Genomic DNA, 14407 nt, shown 5'->3' on the forward strand with positions numbered 1-14407 from the left:
TCATTTAATATAAGATGTGCGCTTCAACATTGCAAAAGTTTGCAAGTGAGTAAGTTTGAAAATTAAAGTGAATCATTAAATTCACAATATATGTACTTCTCATGAAACGTTAAACAAAAAAGATAACAATATATAGTCACAAAATATTAAACGTATAAAAATATTAAATGTAAAAAAACATTAAATGTACAAAAATATTATATGCATATAATACATGTTATTCTAATTTTGTTTTTCTTAAAAAAGAATTACAAGAATTTGTAAAACATTGGCTTCGGTAAACTTTTGCAACTTAAAAAATATCGAGTTTGCGCTTTATTTGCCGATTCAGGGAATATTTATCTCTCGTCGTTGATAAAAATATACCAAAGACCGAAATAACATATTACACACAATGCACGCGTTTAATTATTAAAAACAGATATTAAAAAGTACGAAGGCTATTTATAGAAATGTCGAAAAAAATTGTTTTTAACTTGATTTGCAATCGTTTGCCGGAACGCTTTTTTGGTCTCTCGGATTTCAATTATAAAACGTTAAAAGCATGATTACACTCGCGTTTTATCTCGCGAAACTTATATGTGTACGTCGCGTGCCGGGGAAAATTTTTACGCTAATCGATCGCGTTTTACACGCGCAATGCGTAGCATGATCAGCAAAATTTCTCCGTGGCCTCCTGATTAAATTCCGTGATTTATCGTCCATACGACAGAATCTCACGAGAAAGTGTTCGCATTTGCATAACACTACGTTGTGCGGGTCGATACAGGAATACCATCTTGGGCCTGAGCTACGCTACCCGCCTTCGAGGTAGAATGTCAAACGCAAACGAGACACCGACGAAAAATAATTTATCTCCGCGCGATGATATCGTAACGCGGAGCATTAGACTTGGAAAATAATTCCTGGTAAACACTGGGAACGTTTTATTTTTTTTTTATCTCCGACCGATAAACTGCTATTATTTTTAGAATAATTTTTCAATTCTATTAAACTGCGTAATTGTTATTTTAACTTGTATTTTATTTTTCGTATTAAATTTATTTATCGTATAATAAGCATATTTAGAATACTGTGAAGCTAAAATGACAAATTTACTCAAACTTAATAAAGGTTTGCTTGAATGACAAATAAACACACACAAGATATAGAACTTCATTTCGCGAAATAGTAATTTACAATAAATATCTTAATACAATTACATCTCAATTGTTGGTGCGAGAAGCAATACGACTGAAATTTATTCGTGCAAAACTAGTAAAAGCTAAGATTATTAAGTTTAAAAATAAATTCTCGTGTAAACATTTTATGTATGTGTAAAAATAAATTCTAAAAGTGCTTTTAGCAAAATCTAGATGAATGGTCCTTTGCGTAAGTACGTACGCAACGCATTTTTGAAGCACATTTTCTTATATTGCCAGCAATTTCGTACATTTGGCGCAAGCACAGTTATTGCCCTTTTTTGCGAACGTGATATTTCACCGAGCAACAAAATTTCTGTGACTTTTCTTTTTGGAAAAAAAATCACGTTACGTTCTGTAATAGCTACGTATGTACCAGTGCATTGAGAAGATATATCAGGCAGTATAGATCACACAGTCAATCTGGACACAACCTTCAATTAATCTTTCTAAATTTAAATTTAACTTAGATTAAAATAGAATCAAATTATATTAAATATAATTTAAAATAGACCTTTGTCATTTAATTTATTAAGTTGAATTAGGAGAATAACACAAAATTACCTAATTTGCGTTGTCCATTTGCGAGATAAAATGTAAAACTTTTGATCTCAAATCTGAAAAAAGTCTCGGGAAAACTTCTGATTTTCCGAGATTGTTCATTTTTGTTTATTTCTTGCACGTGCATACATATTTGCCTCTCTTGGAAAACTTGTCTCATATAACCTACTTTGAAATTCAGTTTTCCTGAAATCTATGCATATTGTATCCTACATTTGCTTGTTTTCCTATGGCAGTGGATCATGATATTTTGCCAATCCTGTTTTATGGTATCTGATGACAGCGCAGCAGATGCTACTGTTAATAAAAAAAAAGGAAAGGTAAAAAAAAGGTAAAAAAAGACGTTATCTGCGCCATCGTAAAAGCTTCGCCTGTTAAGCGCTTGCTTTGAGCTTAATTTGCTTTGTCGCCTATTACCAGCCCTTAATGAGGATGTTACAGCAATTTGTTCTTTCTTTTTTCGTTTGATCGTGTTTTTTATCTCAATATCTTGAATAATTGACACGCGCGTTGATATTGGATATTAGAAGGCGAATAACATTAAATATATATTATTCGTTATTAATAATAGTTAGTATTATTAGAGCAGTTATTAATATCCATCAGAGCATTATTATTAATCAAGAATAAATAATGAGTTACAGAAATTTTTCTATTTTATATTGACAATAGCAATAAGAAGATATATAATTTTTAAATATCATGCGACGAAATTCTGCGTCACATCTTGACTCTCATTTATTTCCTTTTTTGCGCAAAGACCCCGGCCGAATAATCCAGCCAATATTGCCCGGAATTTCGGCAACAACCGAGAAACCGAGCGACGTCTCTTGTCGCCATAGTAACTCCTTCTTGTGAATCGCGTTCTACAGAGACTCACAGAACCGTGGCAACGAATCTCATTCGCTGCTAAATATCCTGAGCAACGAGGTCATTTTCTCGGTCCGCTCGCGAATTGCCAGACGCGCTAGGGAGAAGCAAGAATATTGAGAATGCTATTTCAATTTCAATCTGGACGCAGACGACCAAATTTAAACTGGCAAAATGTAATCCTATTCGTGGTTCTTCTACCGTCGAACTCAACGAATTCTCCATCTGAACTTGCGACTGCGTAAACGCAAAAAAGCAGAGCGTAATCGAGAGCGAATAATTTTGAAAAAATGACGCAACGTGATTCATACATTTACTTGCACGTGGAAAAATAACAACATGCTTTACGTATTTATCGAAATTTATAATCTCGCAATGTGCGAAAGAGAGGAGAGACTTGAAGATTCCTTAAACTTTTATGCGAGAAGAATATATAACTATACTTATTACTATCGAAAATCAACACTCTGTACAGTCAATCCTTGTTAATTTCCTAAAGTTAATACAGCCGGTAGAAGGTAGATTGGTAACGGAATCAACGAAACTTCATTCAGGATATAGTTTCGGCGAGTTGCGAAGCATCCTCGAACAATCCCCGAGGATTACTAAATATCCTAAACTGTATAACTCGCTTACTGCGCATCCTATGTGGTCCTTAACTATTTCTGGACGGCACTTCTAGAAATCGTGTTAATCTTATCTGAAACCTGACATTGATAAATGTTAAGTTGTAATGAAATACGATTAATCGCGTCCTCGACGATGCTCGGAAATAACTTCATTATGTTGTTATTATTACATCGTTTTTTTTACAAACTGGTTTTATTATTTAGTTTGATTAATTATAAATGTCACACGTATATATTTTTTCAGTGATTGATTATCATAGTTATTGATTGTTACCACCAAAGATATATCTTCCCCTCTCTATCTCTCCACAACTACCTTTTAGCATAAAGGGCCGATTTAAATGCGAGAAGTTACATGAGACAGATATCCATAACTCATCAACCGAGTAACACGGTTACAACGTCGTTGACTTAGCACGCTAAATAGGCAATATAACTTATACACGACTATACGTATGTCATCTTCTATCCGTTCAATCTCTGTGGATTCAAAATACAATCCGCAATCAGGTGTGTATTTAACAATCATGGTATAATTGGTAGTGTTTATCCATCGCAAAGACTAGTACATGCCAGTTCGCAATAATCAAAGCTCTAACGGTGCCATCTCGAGTGATTGTTACGAATTTCGAAATGTTGGGAAACTTAGAAATAAAAAGATAAATAAAGACTTGGTTTTCTGTAATATATTACATACCATACATACCTGGTACCATATATACTTATTTCTTGTATGTACAGTGAGATGTCATTTCAAATCGCAGAGAGAGAAAAAGAGAGAAGTGCACAAATTTAGGTTTTATGCATTGCTCATTTAAAATAAATTTTGCGGCAAACATAGATAATGTTATTTCAGAAAGTCTAAAAAAATATGTATATGCTTTAGAGCAAACATAAAATTTTAAATAACAAGATAGTGATATGCAGCGACAATAATATAATGTACGCTAGAACATCGTTAATACGAATTCGTACTTTAATCAAACTCATATTGCGTCAAACGAACGTAAAATGCAATATTCCAATTTATCTACGTAACAAGTAGCTGCATTCTGCCTTACTCGTTAAGCGTAAGTGGAAAAATTGTGTAATTACACGTCGCTTTGAGATTAAATGTGTCCCCGACATAATATCGTACGCGGTTTTCGTGCGTCAAAGAGCTCTCTCCCATCAAAATGTGAAAGCACGTGCAAAAACGCCCTACCACTTCACATTACTGTATTTCACTTACGGCCATGTGAATTTATACTTGTACGCAAAAGTGCTCGAGACGAGGCTCGAAATCTAGCGGTTCGCACCGCACGGTGATTATCAAGTCGCCTGCACTCCGAGGACGGTAAACCTCCCCGTACTATACGCGGCCATTGGCCTGTCCTTTCCGCAGCCGGTGCGGTCTCTTCCTCCGCAATTTTATTTTCTCGTTCAACGACCAGAGAGGCGCCGCGGAATTAACCACCGCATGCTCGGCGGAGCGACAATTTAAAGCGCACACCAAGCCGCGTCCAAGACGATCCTGTTTTCGGACCAGCGCTCCGTTTTGTCGTTTAAACCCATACAGTCAGTGTACGCGTGTTTTGTTTTCCGTTTCCTCGTACGTTGTCCTTGCAAGCTGTAACTCGCGGGATTATCTCGTGGGACGCGAAACAGGGCTCGTTGTATAGGTTTACCACCGCGAGAGACCAACATGATGGATTTAATCGTGGAAACGTGCATCGGGGTTAAGCGGGGTTACGTTTATCTATTTAGTCAAAAATGTGCACACGTAATGCAAAGTATCGTTCATTCTTTCCCTCTCTCCTTCTTTCTCTTTCACTTTCTCTACCGTGAGAATTTTTTTTGTCTCCAGATGACAACGCTGGATACAAAAGTATTCCGCTGAAATATAAATTGAGAAGATTGAATGGAATTAAGTAATTCGGGATAAATTGTCAGGAATCTGCTATCCATTAGAATGTAATTTGTATGCGACAGTCACTTACAAATTATCTAAACTTTGAGGTGACTAGGAAGGGTAACAGTTACGTCGCTAATACGTCTTTAAACGTCATAGCTTCATCTCAGCCGCATAAACTCAGTGCTCTTAAGCTTCACAGGTTAATCCACTAAGCTAGCCAACGGTTGACTACTTAGAACACGATTCGCATGACCAGTAATCTGCTCAGAAAGCCTTCACGTAAATCTGTGTGCGGATGTAAAGTCTTACACATACATGTATTATTATACACGTAATATTACAACTGTGTTGGCATTATCATCATCATTTTTTCGTTATTTGAAAACTAATGGCATTAATTTATCTTTTCTATTCTCTTACAATCTTGAATAAACTAAATTGTCGCGAACATTTTGCTACAAGTTAAATACTTGCATTAATCATCGTTCTTCGTCTAATCTTAGAGAAAACTTCCGCTATATAACATATGTCAAACGAATTTACATTTCATTAAATTGAGAATACTCAAATAATTTTTAGTTACACAAAAATTACTCCGCATAATTTTTAAAGAAAAAGTAAATATTAAAAACAGTATTGTATATAGAAAAATGTAGCGAGGTAAAAGAAATATTTACTGGTAATAAAAATAACGAGTAGAAAAAGAGAGAAAAAAAGAGAAAAAGTTGAAAGTTTAATATAAAATCTATTTATCTATATATATTTACGTTTTTCATTTTAATCCCAGATCTTCCTACCGTTGCGATATATTTTAGAGGATATATAATTAAGGAAATATAAAAAAGAGATGCTGGTTATTCTTGATAAAGAAAGCGATTTCTTCTTCGAACCAACTTCGCTGTTATCAAGTTAAAGTGCTGGCGCGTGACGCGAAAAAGCTTAAGGAACGGCAAAAAATTAGAAGACCATACTTAGCATTCTGCAACGCGAAGCTATTAATAATTCCTTTTAATTATTTGTTCGCTCGAGAACAAATCACGCAAAATACAATACTAAAGCCGTAACTCGAAACTTTGCCAATAATTCGATAAGCCGCTTCTTCCGCAAAGTCAGATGATACTTAAGTTAAGTTCATCTCTCGAGTCGGATGATGCCGTATGGCACGTAAGTAGCGATAATCTCCTTACTACAACGTGTAAAGCCGCCCTGTACTACCTCGTACGATCCATTGGACTTAGTAAATCTTCTAAATAATGCAACGTGAGCTTAGCACGCGTCACTTTATTGCTTGCATCGGCCCGAATCTCGCCGCAAGTCTTCGCGCGAGTAGATAATCGATGTTCGATCATTTAGTGTTCGCGGAAAGATTTATCAGATCCGACTACTCGGTTTCTATTTTTACGAGAAAACGACTGCGTCGGTTTAAGTTTCGCACGACGAACGTCCTCATGATAAGGGTAATTATACTTCGGCCAGGTGTTCCCCGAGTACCTCGATTAGGATGCTTCTTGTTTCGAGGTTTGACATGAATCGCCAGCTGAAACTTTCGGCGGGTCATAAATCTTGCGCGTCGTCGAGGTTGACTTGCATTTTGTCTACTTCGCGACGTAAAGGTGAGGCCTTTTGAAGTTTCCAACTCATCGATCGAGTGGCATTAAGGCCAGCTTGCGGCAAGTAAGTTTGACAAGCGAGTAGATGTTGTACCTATATAATGCCTAAAGCTTGTAACAGCTGAAACATACTTTTCTACATCATTGGATGTACCAGTTGTGTAATATAAGTTTTGCCTCGCTCTCAAACACTTTTTGCCACGTTCTCAAGTTTATTTAATAATTTCTACTCAAGTTTTGTGTGTGTGTGTGTGTGTATGTTTGTGTGTGAAGTTAATTCCTATACCTTTCCGTTTTACAATACCGTGAAAAAGTCGGTGCGTTTGCTTCAAAGCCATTCCGGAATGCACAAAAAGCTTTTACTGAGGTTGCCCCTTTCGCACGCAATATCCGACAAAGCGTTCCGCAGCAATCAATAAGTATCAACGAGACCGTCAACTCAAATTTTCTAAATAAAATCTTGTTAGAAGAAAGAAAAGAGAATAACCGAAGTAATTGTAGATACTCTATATCTTTCTATACCTACTCTATATCTTTAACCACATTAAATGCTTTCTTACAAATAAACAAAGTAAATGCGTAATAATATATTGCTTGCATTTCTAGGTAATTTTATTAGCATAAAATAACGATTCATAAAAATTTTTATTAATTTTCTAGACGAGACAATAATAATTAATCGAGATAGATTCGATAAAATACGATATAAACTCGTAGAAAAATTGTTTAAAAAGCTTAAAAAAGCGCAAAGATATTATTAATTTTTCAATTTAATTTTTCAACGTCAGTTCTTGTGAGAACAAAATTATGTACGAAACAAATTTTATTTCGTGTCTGTGACTTATTTTTCCGTAAGGGATCAATTCTTTTTGTTACATTATCCTTTTTAAAATGTATTCTATTCTATATCATTGAAAAATTACGCGAACCTGATGCGACATATACATAAACAGCATATATTCACGGGTAAAAGAGTTAAAGTTTCTCTTTCAACCGGAATTCAACGAGGAACTACATCGGACGCGTCGCGTCGGAATGCTCGTTTCGGAGTAGTCGGCGACTCTTTTCACTCGGTCCATTGGCCGTTTCCATTCGGTTTCCGCGGAATTCTATTCGCGCGCGAATTCTCTGTTTTTCCTCCTTCTCTCTCTCTCTCTCTCTCTTTCTCTCCTATATCCCTTTTTTTCCTCCCTTTCCTCAGTCGTTTTGCAATCTGCGACTTTTGACATGCGAGCTACAGTTGAGTCGGACGCGTAAAAACCCGACCCATGAGAAGCATCGATGCAGAATATCAAGTTTAATTTAACAAACTCGATCAATCCGACAAACGAAGTGGGCACGCAGAATGTGTCGTTAACGTTTGTAACCCATATACGTGTTTTTGCGTTCTTTTTCCTCTTTTTTTTCTCTCTCTCTCTTTCTGTTTTATTTTAAATAACCATTGGGCGATTCATCGGATCGTGAAACATTCGCGCCCATCAACGTTCGTTTCCGGTTGCATAACGTGTGCACTTTTTTGCAGTTTCAAAATACAATTTTTTGAGCTAAACTCCCCCGAAAATGTAATATTAGAATACGATATCTCGAGCGTATATACACTCGACAAACGAAAACGGGACAGTCTTTGCGACGTGAGTTGAGGTAACGCGACGCGTCGTCTATTTTTTATTCGCATTTTTTCAAATAGTATATATAATTTCCACAAATCCTGTTTTCCCCCCACCCAAACCATTTATTACCGCGGTCATTCTTTTCAATCGCGAGAGCTGCGTTTTATGCAAAAATACGAGAATAATACCGCGTCGGACCTCGGGGGGTCAATTCGCGAGTTGTTCTCGCTTCGGTCACACGGTTATCAAATTTGAATAATCGAATGCATTCCGAGCGTCGACGATGCAAATGATTCGCCGTATGCGCGATAATCGATAACTCCCGCTGAAAATATCGCTTACACGACAGTACGCATCGGACAGCACTCTTTTGCGTATATTAACGAATGCGAAAAATCGGAACTTCCATTAGCGGTGGAATCGATGGGTCGTAAAAAATTCACTACATTTACACCCCTGCGCGCGCGCGCTCGCATGCACGACTCTGTCGCTTGTTTTCGTCCATCGGAGATTTCCGTTCTGATTCATCGGCGTGCATGTTACACAACAGAGGCCGCCGAGTCGAGTCGAAGCGAGTCATTCGTCTATTGCAGCGCGTCGCGTTGCACCTCGTCGCAATCAACCGACGCCGAGGTGCACCGACATATAAATGCGCTAACACATCGACGCATCGACCGTAAAGTGAGAAACTGCAGTGTCTGCATTTATTGTCGGCGACGACAGCACACGGCCATTTGCAGCCGCAGAACATGCACGACGTCGTAACGTCGCAGAACGCAATCCTTCTCGGTCGATGCACCTACGGGCAAGTTAAATTCACGGTAATTTCCGCACTACGCCAGCGGTGAAACTAAGGCGAAAATGGGATCTGAAGACATTTTTTTGTGCTCCTATATAAAATAACTGAGAATAAAATGTTCCTGCTGGAAAATTTACCTACCATCCCAGGTAGCAGGATGACGTCGTGAAGACGTCTTAATGGCGTATTATTGACGTTAGAGACATCATTAAGATGTTATTAATACGTCACTCTACTATCTGAAATAGAGCCAAACTATGTTCTTTTTATCTTATGTAATTGTAAGATAAAAATCGGAATAGATTGTAATTATATGAAAAGATTTGTCACCAAATAATGCCTTTCTCTCGAACACCTGATGTAGAAAATCTCGTTGTACCCCGTTCGGGGTATCGATCAACTGCCACAACGTTTCGCACCGGTCGTGTGCGCGCAAACGCAATTGAAAAAATATCAGGGAAATGGAGTCGCACAGTTTATGACGGTCGTTGCAAACGAATATCCCGTTTGTGGAATATTTTCAACGGGGATATACATTGTACGCGATTTATTTTCGACGAATTTCGACAGAATGTTTGAACAGATTTTGACTGGACACTACCCGTATTGCATCTACTAATAAATTAAACAAATAATAATAAAAATGGAGTATCACACATGGATAAATTTGAATTATACATTACGTTCTGTTGTAGATATTTTTATAAACATAAACATCGGTTATAAATGGCTACACGTTACATCAAAATGCTGTATTCTACTTAAGATACTAATGTAATTTTTTAACTTTATTTATTATTGGCAAACAAGAATTTAATAAAAATAAATTCAATTTAATGAGTAGTTCTATCTTTTCCGAAAGTATCCTTTGGAGTATCCTGCAATTTGTACCGTAATAGGTGCCATATAAATTGCGCAGCATCGTCGCTCCCATGACAGATGAAATCTCCTAAGCGTCGTTATGAAACTATGAACATGAAAGCAATTCGGAGCGATACGTTGCAGCGACACACCGCTCTGATTAAGCACTAACACAGAGCCATGAACTAAGATATTGGAGTTTAAAACTAAGCACTACAGATTGCTCCGCAGAGTGTCACTGAGCCGCGTGCTCGCTTATTTATTCCGGATGAAGTGCGCGACATTAATTTATACTTATTTTCGTTAGTATTCTATTTTCTCTTCGGCAGACGGAAGCGTCCTTTCCGTTTCCGATATCGCGATTAGATACGTTCGTTCGTTCTTACGATCCAACAAAATGTAAAATTAACCACCGAAACTTTGGCTGTTACGCAATATTTAGCGACCGGCTTAGGACTTACGGCTGATCTCCGTCTAAATCTTTAAGGGAAAGGTCTCAACGGATGATTTATCGAAGCACACCCTCGTAACTCCGTAAACTTTTAATGTGCTTTCCAGACTATTCCAGACCCGATATACTTCCTCTGTTCCGCGGGATAAATACACTTCGATTCTTACCGGAATTTTTATAAGCTAAAACAAACGCGCTCTCGAGGCGTTCTGGTAACGTAGAGAAACCGCTAGAATATTTTTTCCATATTATACTTTCAAGTTACGATTTCCATATGAGAGAGAGAGAGAGAGAGAGAGAGAGAGAGAGAGAGAGAGCCGTCGAGTTTACGCCTGGATTGCAGTGGCACGATGACCCCGCCGGCAATAAAACGAGATTCTCGTTGCCTACATAATTTATCCGATGCTGTGCAAGGACTCCTAATATTCATCCCGTATGCAACAGCCATTGTTCTTTGTTATGCGGAATCAATTTAACGCGTTGCTCGAAGGTCGAGCATCGTTACGTCCCCCCACTGGCTAATTATTTATCGATCACAATCCGCAAGATTGCGAAATAATACAACAGACGAATGAAATTGATCGCGTCCATTGGGAAACAAGATATATTTCAATAAGTTCATTGCTAATCTCTTGCAATTTATAACGAACAAATTAAAATTTAACAATTTGCATTATTATTTTAAAGTTTATATAGTTTTCGTGCAACTGCTTTATTAATCTTCGCAATTCGTAGCGACGTCGTCTCGACAAAACCTGTGATAAACGAAGGAAGAGGACGGTGCAGAAATCATTTCCGCGAGAACAAGTCGTTGTAATGTGAAATATCGTAGGGGCATTTTCTCGCGTCGCGACTGTCAAACGATTGAGCGCACTGTTTTTCTTGTGCGCGAAAATAAGGAGGTAAAATAATACGTCAGGTTAGCGACAGCTCAATGTCCCTATATTCAGGATCTGCTTGGTCCTATATATTCTCGTTATATGTATATTATATACAATACCCTTTTCTCTTTTACCCCAGCCACCATCTTCCTGTCCATGTCCATACTTATATACCTCCACGCCGCCGTGCATGGTTGCAAAATATGCATACAGCTAATGCGACGGCGCATCCATCATCTCGTCATCCGACAGGATGCATACATGCATCAATGAGTTAAAAAGTAATTTAAAAATTTCGATCTTGTAGTTGTGACATAGAATACTGCGCCAAGAAAAAATTTACGTTTTAATAATTATCGAAAAATACAAATCTAATGTGTGATTCTCTATTTAACCCTCCGTAGTCACACCTATTTTTTTAAACAAGGAAGTCACTCTGGGTCATTTTGACCCGAGACGAACTTTGACCGTTCGCCATTTGACCATTTATCCACCGATCGGGTTGAAAAAATTCTCGAATGCACTTGCGATATTGCTAAATTGATTGCTATAAAAAAAAGGGCCCCAGGAATTTTGAACATATAAAAAAAATTCGCAAAAAATTTGTTAAAAAAAAAATTTTTTTTTAACTACAGCTACAGGGCATCATGCCTGCCAATTTTCAAGTTACGCGCAAGATATTTACGAGCAAAGTTGAGGCTCGGGTCAAATTGACCCGGTGTGACTACGGAGGGTTAATCTAACATCATATTTCTGTCAAAATCCGCGAAATAACCGATCAATTGCTGTTTCGGTAATGCTTTCGTCTCAACTAATTCTATTAATTGATTACTTTTATTATTATTTTGAATTATGTAATATGTAATGAATATATATTTCGCACGTACGAAAATCTTTCTAATCTGGCCTAAGAATGACTTGAATGCTCATTTGAGATAAGTTAGACCGTCACGACCTATTTGCTGCTCCAATTCCCTCGAGATTAATCTGAACATAACGAACGTATGAACCGTTCCGCGCAACTTGAGGTTCGGCATAATCGATATTAGCAATTTCGAACGGGCCACATCCTAATCTCCAGCTCGTTACTTCTCCATCAACGTCGAGCGCTTAGCCCTTGAAGAGAAGTCTCTGCCGTCTCTGGTCCTCACAGAGAGCTCATGAAAATTCTACCAGTTACCTCCGAGAATAATTCCGCTCACGTTCACGAAACCCATCGATATATCTGTTAAAACAATGCGAACCAATTTTCTTTTAACGTACTTTATTTAACGTATTTAACAACTGGCATTTCCCGTTCACTAAATAACGTTTGCTTTCTCTGTTTTCTCCCCAGATACCGTCGCGCTGTATCCACGTACTTCGAAGACGAGTTCTCCAGCCGTGGACGGATCGAACGCGGGGTATCGAGTTTATCAGCGAGAGTGGTTGAACGTGGAGTAGGCGAGAGCCGGCAGCAGCGACACGTGAGACGAGTGTCGTCGCTCGAGACACTTGTTGCACGTCGACCGTCCCTTAAAGAGGGTCTGTCGGCGTCAATATCGGGCCACAGGGTTGCGAGAGGGCTACACGGACCCCGTTTGTCCTCGGTGTCGCGGAGAGGCGAGAGTGCGTAGAGTGTGCCGACGAGGGGTTCCCACCGGCGAACGCGGGCCATCGGGCCGACCGTATTGTCGCGGCATGTCGCTCGACGGGACGGTCGCGAACGACCACGTGGCGAGCGACGCGTGCCTCGTACGACTATCGATCACCGTTCGCAAAAAGTGCACGCCGGCCGTCGCCGCCGCCACCACCATCACGATCGTTACGCACAGTGATCGTTAGCGTGTTGTCGAGCGATCGGTGCCGGAAGCGACGTGCTCGACGGGCGTCACTTGGCATGCCGCCGATCGTCGTACGACCCCCCTCGGTGGTCGGCCGTCGTCGCTGCTCTTCACGTCGGTGCGTACGAACGCTCAAGCGGCTCGATTAACAATCGGTAGCGCGGCAGCCCGGAATCGGGGCACGGAAGTGGAGTATCGTAGACGCGTGGCCCGCGTGCCGGATCGGTATCGTGCCGGGGATCAAGAGAGAGCGATCATGTGCTACGCTCGGTGACACCGGTCGCGATCGTGCGCGGCGTTACCGTTGGCGGTACACGTAGTCAGCAGAGAGAGAGCAGAGCTACCACTGCGGGGCGGCTATCACCACGTGGTAAGTACATTCCATCGCGTCGAATTCGAGTCGTGTGTGGTCTCGTGTGTCCCTTCTCTTCTAACCTTACTAGCCGGCTTATTGTGTAGATTCGTATTGTCAGAAACGAACCAGGGTCGAAGACTTTTAATCCCGATAATCCCTCCAAAGATCGTCATTGTACCTTGCTCTCGTACACAAGTATCGTTCAACATAAAAATACTTATCTATAAACGTATTAAAATATTTCATTAAATTTTTTGTCTAGATTATAGCGTTCATATTCTTGTCGACCCACAAAATATTTCATAAAAACACTTTTTTTTTTTATTAAAGTGCGATACAGGCGTGAAGATGAAGGACAATCTATCATGTATTATCAAAAGTTATCACATTCTTCTATAAGCGCTTTGCTTTTTCATAGTCAAAATCGATAAGGCGGAAAGGTAGAGACTAAAGGAGATGTATGTAGCCGACTGATCATTTATCACAAATGTCCGTCGGAGCTAAAAGTGGCCAAATTTTTATTCTGCACAAGCCAAACTATTACGTAGCTTCAGGCAAACTGGTGAATTTCAATTTTATAGGTGATTTGTTTCTCATTGTCAGAGGCATCATTCATATTATCTATATATAGAGCGAAAGTAGATACAGCCTCATATAGTCAGACGGAACTGCTTAGTAGTCGAAACTGTTAACTACGATTCAGATCGTTTATCGACCGATTGTTAAATGTTATAATACACTAAATTTAATTTGTATTATATTGTTGCATAAATTCCATCCATCATATTTGAAAGAGATCGTGTTAACAAAATTAAAATCGCTAATGCAGTCGATGTAAAACACCAGCATATTTTACGAGAGTCTCAATTTATCTGTAATACA

General features: G+C 38.9%; 1 protein-coding gene across 5 annotated transcripts in view; it reads left to right on the forward strand.

Annotated features, from left to right (window-relative positions):
• The window catches only part of LOC139818617 (uncharacterized), a 168555-nt gene that overhangs the window by 21898 nt on the left and 132250 nt on the right, over positions 1–14407 (forward strand). For all 5 annotated transcript variants that reach the window (XM_071787411.1, XM_071787407.1, XM_071787410.1 and 2 more), the window contains exon 2: positions 12684–13540. The gene's annotated coding sequence lies outside the window, so the exon portion shown is untranslated. The remainder of the gene's footprint in view (positions 1–12683; positions 13541–14407) is intronic.

Source organism: Temnothorax longispinosus, chromosome 9 (assembly GCF_030848805.1).
Source record: "Temnothorax longispinosus isolate EJ_2023e chromosome 9, Tlon_JGU_v1, whole genome shotgun sequence".
NCBI lineage: Eukaryota > Metazoa > Arthropoda > Insecta > Hymenoptera > Formicidae > Temnothorax > Temnothorax longispinosus.